Raw genomic sequence first — 9,141 nt, 5'->3', positions numbered from 1 at the left:
GTCTTCTCCCTATCCCCACTCCTGCTCTGGTTTCAGGGTATGAAATATAAAAAGGGGCCAGAAACATAAAGTAAGTCTGGCTAGAGCTGTCTATAGTGGAGCTAATATCTACCTCCTGGTTCACTCTTGTCTGAAGTTAATGTTCATTTTGAGAAACATCAATTGATGTCCCATTTGTAAAGGTGATTGTGTCCACATAACTCTTGGAAAACAAGGATATCATTGCATCACTTGCATTTTTGCTGAGAAGGGATGGATAATATTCATAACATTATGACAAAAATTTCAATATTGGGAATTTATTGTAGGTAGATTTGATACAGTAAAATGAGATGTTAATAATTCTTTTATAAACAAATTTTGATGAATGGATTTAAAACTTATTCTTTTGTGGGGCCAAACCCATTGGCAACACTCAGAGGTTACTCCTAGCTCTGCACTAATAAATCACTCCTGGCTGTATGGGGGGCCATATTGGATGCCAGGGATTGAACCAGCATCTATCCTGAGTCAGCCTTGTGCAAGGCAAACACCCTACCACTATGTTACCACTATGGCCCTGGATTTTAAACTTTTACTTGCAATTTTACAGTGGAATTGGATGGATTATTGACAATTACCATATTATAATTGTGTAACATTATGGGAAGGTTTCTTGGCACCATGCTTAAGCCAAAAGTAACATTTTTATAGATAAGTTAACTTATAAAAAGGCCAAACTCTGTTATTAAATCCCTATATATAACATATAAAAACAATAGCAATAGTGATGACTCAATTGTCATATGAAGGGTTAAAATTTAATTGCTATTTACCAAGTGCATGCCATATTTGACACTTTAATTAGTTTATATTACTCTTATAGCAAGTTTCTAAAATAGAAATCACGTTATTTCTGTTTTGCATGTGAAGTAACATGAAGTTCAAAATGACTTGATATCGATTGTTCAATTTACAATGGTAGAGATTTTAAGTATGGCCACAAATTCAACCATTATTTCCCTTGAGGGACAGAGCATGGGGATGATCTCCCAAGATTAGAGAGCTGGTGGAGAAAATGAGAAATTACTATGGACAGTAATCACCAATGGGGCCAAATTTCAATGTCAGGGCCTGATGATTCAGTTATGTTTGTGATCCATCCAGGCTCCCCTACTTGTATTGAGGACCTCCAGAGTCACACTATCATTGCACAAGAAACTTCAAGGCTACATATCATGCATGGTAAATAATGTGGTGCCTGGAATCCAACCCAGTCCAGGCTTTTATTCTAAGCCTTCTCTTTTAGGAGTATTAATATAGAACACTGAAAATTTAAAGAAATATACAAGTGGTATAAATATATATCTAATTAAATAATAGAACTTTATGCTCTCATAGTCAAATGAATCCAGTTTAAAAAGGACTCATTCAATGTATGTGTATGAATATAATAATGTGAAGAAATTTTAGAGATTGTGACTCTAATAATTGAACACTGTTATGCAAGGTTACAGAATATTTTTTAAGTTTAATAGGAATGGCAGAAAAGAAACTCTTTTGGCTTCAATATAAAACTGAATTGCTTTTACAATGTATTTTCCTTTTGACTATTCTGGCACAAACTTAGTTGCAGTACTTTCTGAAGGAAACACACATCTTTGTGATATTTGTTCATTTTGGTTTTTTTCTTTATATTTTTAATGCAAAATGGGGAAGAAGGGAGAGAGAAAGAGATGTGGTGTGCCAGAGATGATATTTCTGTATTGTAGCTCCTGAAATCCAAATGACCACAGATCACATTCATTGTGTGAGTTGGGACCAGGCATAGAACTCTTGGCTTCACATCTGTAAGGCAGGTGCTCTACTACTGAACCATATTCAGTGTTCCAAAGTCAAAGCCTCTTACTGCACAAAGAATATCTAAAATGATAGTTTAAAATCACATTTTCAGATTTTATTTTGGTTACCAATCATGATCATTCATTATAAAATGTCTAGATGCTGTCTTAAATGCATACCAAGCAATATTTACATGATGAAATAGTGAAGACCAATTAACAGGTAAAGTAGTTATTGCCATATTTTTGCAACCCAAGGAATAAAATTATTTATCAGACTCAGATTTAGTTACTCGTAGCCTCACATTGCTGCCTCAGATGGATCTTATTATTATAATGAAAAACTGGAAAATATTACCAGCATGGGAACATGCCAGGATGTTCTATCTAAATAAAAATAAAATAAAAATACAAAATAAAATTTTTGACAAATTTGCCTTATATTTTTAGTGCACAGGAAAATGGTAGGACATATAAGAAAAAAACTCAGATGTAGTTGCTGCCTGTTTAGTGTTTTTCATTGCCTATTTTCTTAGTCTGTATTTCCCCTTCCCACCATTCATTTTGATTACTGTGGTACCTTTCACTAGAAAGAAATAAGTAAATGGGGACATATAGTTGGAACCTTGCTGATTGTTTTTAGCCAACTCCTATGCCCTCGGGTCTATTTTTTTCATCTATGTAATAAGAGATTGGATGATTTATAAGCTCTAGTCTGGTTCTGCAACATAATGGGTCTAAACATTCTACCATCTTTTAAATTAAGGGCAGGAAACATAAATCTGTGCCAAAAAATACTAAATATTTTAAACTTCTGTGGTATAATACATCATGTTGAGGGGAACAAACAAAATAAAAAATCAGACTAAAGACAAAGGGGAATTGTTTTTGCCAAACCTCTATAAAATAACAAGTTTTAGTTACTCTTTTGTTGCCACTGTTCTTTCTATCAATATTCATACATGTTTGTCTGAGTACAGTGGGTTTATCTTTACTTAATTTGAATGTATAATTAATTTAGCATTAGCTTGACATATAAGTAATTATTTTCCAATTCTAAAAGTTGCACTTGCCACCATTTATTCCACAAGTTTGACTGCTTTCTTGTACAGACTACTATTATAAACCTAACCTAGACCTTTCCAGAACTTTGCTAAGAAAAATCTACAAATTTAGTTAACTATTTGATACTTTCCATAAAATAAAAAGAAATAAAGAGTTATGCTCTATTTTTTTTGGTCATTTGGGGGTCATCTGGGGGTGAAACATGGGTGTGCTCATGGCTTACTCCTTTGTGCTCAGGGGTTCCTCATGTTTGTACTCAAGGAAACTTATGTGATTCTGGTGATTAGAATCTGACAGATGCAATGCAATTACCTAATCCCTGTAATATCTTTCTGATCTATATTTTAGTATTTTCTACAAGGATTGGTATTCATTATTTTTCCTTATAAAAGTGTTCATAATATCATAATGTAAAATTGTAACAATATATATTGAAATCGCAAAATTATAACAAGATAGTATAATTTAGTATTTGAATTCCATGAAAAAATGAGACCCATTTTTATTTTTTTGTTTTGTTTGTTTTGTTTTTTTTTGTTTTGGGGTCACACCTGGCTGTGCTCAAGGGTTACTCCTGGCTCTAAGCTCAGCAATCACTCCCGGCAGGCTCAGGGGACCATATGGGATGCCGGGATTTGAACCACTGTCCTTCTGCATGCAAGGCAAACATCCAACCTCCATGCTAACTCTCCAGCCCTGAGATCCATTTTTAATGTATTGTTCTTTTACAACTAAACTAATGCATATTAGCCATATTTTATTTTTATTGGTTATCTGCTTTTATTTCCTAAATTTAATATCTTTTTAGAAGTATTCAGTCATACATGTTACATTTAAAAGTGATTGTAACTACTGTATTTAAAAGAAGCATCTCTAATTTTTCAAGTCATGGCTTTTAAATAAAGTTTCAAACAAAATTTAGCAGAAGTATGAAAAAATCTTATTTCTAAGTTGTATTGAGATAAACATGCTAAATAACATTTTTGTTTTTGTTTTGTTTTGTTTTGTTTGTTTTTTGGGTCACACCCAGCAGTGCTCAGGGGTTATTCCTGGCTTTATGCTTAGAAATTGTTCCTAGCAGGCTCAGGGGACCATATGGGCTGCCAGGATTTGAACCACTGTTCATCTGCATGGAAGGCAAACACCTTACATCCATGCTATCTCTCCGGCCCCTAAATAACTTTTTGTATTTTAAAATGTTACATGTATTTGTTTCATATATTTATAAATCACACATTACCTCCATATTATTTATGGTCACCTAAACTACATTTCATAGTTGCCATTTCTTTTTGTGTGCATGAAAATGATATTTAAGATCTCTATTAACAGCTTCATGTTGAAAGACAGTATCATTAGCAACCATTTTTTGTATGCTCTTTCATACCATGTACCATGCTCTACATTAGATCCCAACTGAGTTAATCTTAGAGAGCTGGAAGTTCATACTGTTTGACCAACATTTCCCCATTCTTAGTAACAGTGATTTTTTAATTTAAATAAAATTGATATCACTCAACATTATTCTTTGATTTATCATAAAGACAAAATAATGACTCTTTTTTGAATAGCTTCTTTGTTTAAAATCACATAGTCATTATTTAGTATGCTCAAATTAAAGTTATTTTGGAGGTTTTAGGAGATAAATGAAAGGGCTAGAGTGTTTAGTCTAATACCTAGTTTTAAGTACCTATGCTCTAAATTCCTAGTTCACTATCATATTCTCCATATTAGCATCAACCAGTGTAGCCCTGTGGCAACCAACCTTTAGGCCCAAGCAGCACTGTATTACTAGGTCCAAAAACTGAATCATCTGGCCAACAAAACCAAGTTTCAGAGCTCTGTTAGGAGTCTGCCTTAGGGGGAAAATGTACTTTAGCTTCTCCACATACTATATCAAATAAGTATATCACTTTTAAAAACTGGCAAGCAAAAGTTTCTTCCTCTTCTTTGGCTACGCAAGATAGTCTTAAGTTTAAAACTTTGGAGATGATCTCTTGCCTAAAGTTATAATTTATTCTTAATAGGTATAGGTATTCTTAATGAGAACATCTCTTTGAACTGAAATGAAGATGAATATTATTTTTGCAAACCAGCACTTAATTGATAGTACTCAAATAATAACAAATAACTATTTGTTAAACAGGTGATCTTTAACCATTGTTTCTACTAAAAATAATTTAAGGGATGATTTAAAAACTTGGAATGCTACTGTTGGATATAAAGACATTCAAAAAATAAACAAATTTGGCTAGAGGGTTGGAAGTTTGAATGGAAGGGCAGGAAAAGATCTGAGGGCTCTTAATTTCTCAATTTCCTCAAACAGGTACCTTTGAGGAATGCCTGGCTGGTAGGAGTCCTGTATTCAATCTTATCTGCCACCTCTTTTAGAGAAAAACAATCTTCAGAGATTTTCCCTTAGCTTCCTCTTTCATATTCTTTTAAAAATTGTATTTGATTTCTTTTTGTTGTTTTCTGTTCTTTTTATTTTTATTTTAGCTTTCTCTTTAACCACTCATTTTAATTTGAGATGTAAAGACCCACTTAGACTTGTTTAGAACTAGATAGGTATTTGCCTGATGGCAGCAGCCCTTCCTCCTATGTTCATAGTTTCTGACCAATAAATACTGTTAATGAAAGAGACTCAGGGCTTTCAATCCAACAGGCTGTGAACACCCTGACCCCATGCTTTTCTGTTTTGTTTTCTTTACAGTGCATTTTCTTTACTCATGCATTGCATGAGGCTGATCTCTAGTACTGCATATGGTTCCCCAAGCTTGGCAAGAAATGATTTCTGAGTAGAGAGCCACGTATAATAACTGAGCATCACCAGAGTTGCCTCCAAACAAACAAAAAACATAAAACAAAAGACAAAATGAAATACAGTTGTAACATTATGTACATCTAAAAAATAGATGTGTTCTTTGTTCTTTATTTTTCATTTTTAAAAATGTCTCCCTTTAAACACCATAGGTTACAAAGTTGTTCATAATACAGTTATTTCTGGCTTTCGATATTCTAACACCAGTCCCACTACCAGTGTAACATTCCCTCCACCATTTTCTCCAGTTTCTACTCTCCCCCAAGACTACCCTTTGGCAGGTATAAATAACTTACTTAATGTTGCTTAAATAGAACAGGATTATCAAAAAAATAAAATAAACAATGTGGAAGTTATCATATCTAACAATGGAGTCGATAAGTCATTATCTGAAGTTTATTAAGCTGTTTGTTGCTAGTTAAACATTTGATTGGTTTTGTATGTTGAGCTTACATGGCCACTATGATAATTTCAAATGTAATTTGGTACATTTCTACAATATCAGTATTGAAAAATTTGGAAGTGTTATGATATCACGAATAGTGCTCCAAGATTCAAGGATCTTTAGGACGGGGATGTTGAACTGATATGGCAGCAGCTCTGGGTCATAAGCATGACTGCCGGGGATTCCAGAAGTACAAGATTCTAAGGAGAAGCTGCCCAACATAACTCCAAAAAGATTCCAAAGTTTTCAGACTCAAAATCAATATACTTGAAGTTTTGGGTGGTTAAGTGTCTGCAGAGATCAGTGAAAAAGCCTTAAATTTGGGTCACTGGGCAGGCAGCAATTGTGGGGAATGTGTGAAATTGTCAAGACTTTGGCTGGTTGGGACTTGCCACCCTCCTCCTGAAGTATCCCAGAATGATCATCTATGAGACTAGAATACCAATGAGTTTTCTTGCCCTGGTTTGCCTCTCTTTCGAGAGTTAGCGAAGTCTATGGCACAGGCCAACGAGCTGACATGACTGATTTGTTGACAATGTGTAAGTTTTAAGTACAACTTTTTAATTTACCTTAGCATATGAACAATATTTTTTGTAAATTTTTTCATTTAAATCTTTTGGAAACAGATAACATACCCTTTGTGTCTTTATATATATATATATATATATATATATATATATAAATATATAAATATATATATTATATATAAAATATAATATTTAAAACAATGTTGTTGAAATTAGACAGATGTTACTATCACAGCATTAGAAATCATCCAGTCCAGTGAATTTGAAATTTTCTGTAGGAATTTTCCCTGTACAAGTAAGTGACTATAAAGTGAATTTGGTAAGAAGATAGAATCATAAAATAAAAGGACATGCTTTAATGTTGCATAGTGAAATATTTTTTACTAAATTAAATAATTAAAAATATAATTTCTGTCTTTTGTGCCATAATTTATACTCTTACCTTGATTTCCACAAATATGACAGGCTTTTTTCTGAAGAAAATTAAATTGTTTTTGTATTTTATATTTGTATAATTAGGAACAAAAATGATATATAAAAGAGCATTTTTGACACTAAGGGTCCTTAGTGATTACCTGCAAGTAGTGAGGTTTAAGAAAGATTATCTCTTATTTATTTATTATAATTTATTTTTTTTATTTTGAGTCTATTCAAAATTCCTTTAAACGTAAGCAGTTGCATCAAAAGCACATTTATTTCCTAATTAAGACTTTTCTTCCTTTGTATCTACACTTGGATAGGCATGACTATTGCTATAGGTTACAACTTTGTAGGTACTTCCTCTTGGCTAGAATTTAAGGCAAAGTATGGAATTGACAAGAGTCAAAATATGAAAAAAAAAAAAAAAGCATGCCAGTATTTCATTTTGAAATTCTGATAAATTTCTATGAAAATGAAGTGCTAGGAAAAGTCAGGTCAGTATTATAGTGAGGGAAAAATTGGAAACCAATTGTTTTGAACTCTGTATTCTAGTTAGAGCACTGTATAATGACATTTTCATAGAAAATATTTTCCTCTTCTGGTTCATCTAACTTATGAAATACAGAAATTGAGTCAGGTCTGGTTATTTTAATAGCTGACAACTTCTTAACATTTCCTGCCATTCAGACTACTTATCACCTAGTCACTTTTTCCACTATCATAGTTTTGAATTTATGCTAAAAGTTAAGGGGGAAAAAAGTATAATTTATAGTATTAATTCAGATGACATGTGTGAAATGGGAAGAAGAGAAGAAGCAGCCTCTAAGAGGAGAGGCACTCTACCTACCTAGATCACACTGAATGGGTCAGTACTAGGAAATCTATGAGTACCTACATAATACAGACTTTCCATCTCAGGAGCTCCACAGGGAAATTATCAAACATCACCTTGGTCCCACTTGACCTACAATGTGAGAAATTATCCCTGCAACCAAATTTTTGGGGAACTCTGGAACGTAGGCTCAATTAAAGAGTTGCTATTTTCAGGAAAAGGAAAATCAATCCTAACTCCTACCTGGATTCATTATTGCTCCTTCATTTTCCCTCATTAAAATGGATTCTAGAGGAGACCAATAGTAAAACAAACCAGTTCTATTTAGAGATCATGAAGAAAGAAAAGAGAAAGAAAGAAAGAAAGAAAGAAAGAAAGAAAGAAAGAAAGAAAGAAAGAAAGAAAGAAAGAAAGAAAGAAAGAAAGAAAGAAAGAAGAAAGAAAGAAGAAAGAAAGAAGAAAAGAAAGAAAGAAAGAAAGAAAGAAAGAGAGAGAGAGAGAGAGAGAAAGAAAGAAAGAAAGAAAGAAAGAAGAAAAGAAAGAAAGAAAGAAAGAAAGAAAGAAAGAAAAGAAAGAAAGAAAGAAAGAAAAGAAAGAAAGAAAGAAAGAAAAGAGAAGAAAGAAAGAAGAAAGAAAGAAAGAAAGAAAGAAAGAAAGAAGAGAGAGAGAGAGAAGAGAAAGAAAGAAAGAAAGAAAGAAAGAAAGAAAGAAAGAGAAAGAAAGAAAGAAAGAAAGAAAGAAAGAGAGAGAGAGAAAGAAAGAAAGAAAGAGAGAGAGAAAGAAAGAAAGAAAGAGAGAGAGAGAAAGAAAGAAAGAAAGAGAGAGAGAAAGAAAGAAAGAAAGAGAGAGAAAGAAAGAAAGAAAGAGAGAGAAAGAAAGAAAGAAAGAAAGAAAGAAAGAAAGAAAGAAAGAAAGAAAGAGAGAGAGAAAGAAAGAAACAGAGAAAGAAAGAAAGAAAGAAAGAAAGAAAGAGAGAAAGACAGAAAAGAAAGAAAGAAAGAAAGAAAGAAAGAAAGAAAGAAAGAAAGAAAGAAAGAAAGAAAGAAAGAAAGAAAGAAAGAAAGAAAAAGAGAAGAAAATGTTCACAAGAAAATACAGTGAAGAAACTTGAGGTTTTACTTCATATTAGAAAAAGAACTTGCATATTCCGAACTGACATGCGATCAACTTCAGGTGACATCCAACCCCAGACTGAGAAAGCACAGTGCTTA

Source organism: Suncus etruscus, chromosome 13 (genome assembly GCF_024139225.1).
Source record: "Suncus etruscus isolate mSunEtr1 chromosome 13, mSunEtr1.pri.cur, whole genome shotgun sequence".
NCBI classification, from domain to species: Eukaryota; Metazoa; Chordata; class Mammalia; order Eulipotyphla; family Soricidae; genus Suncus; species Suncus etruscus.
Note: the sequence above shows the minus strand (reverse complement) of the source record.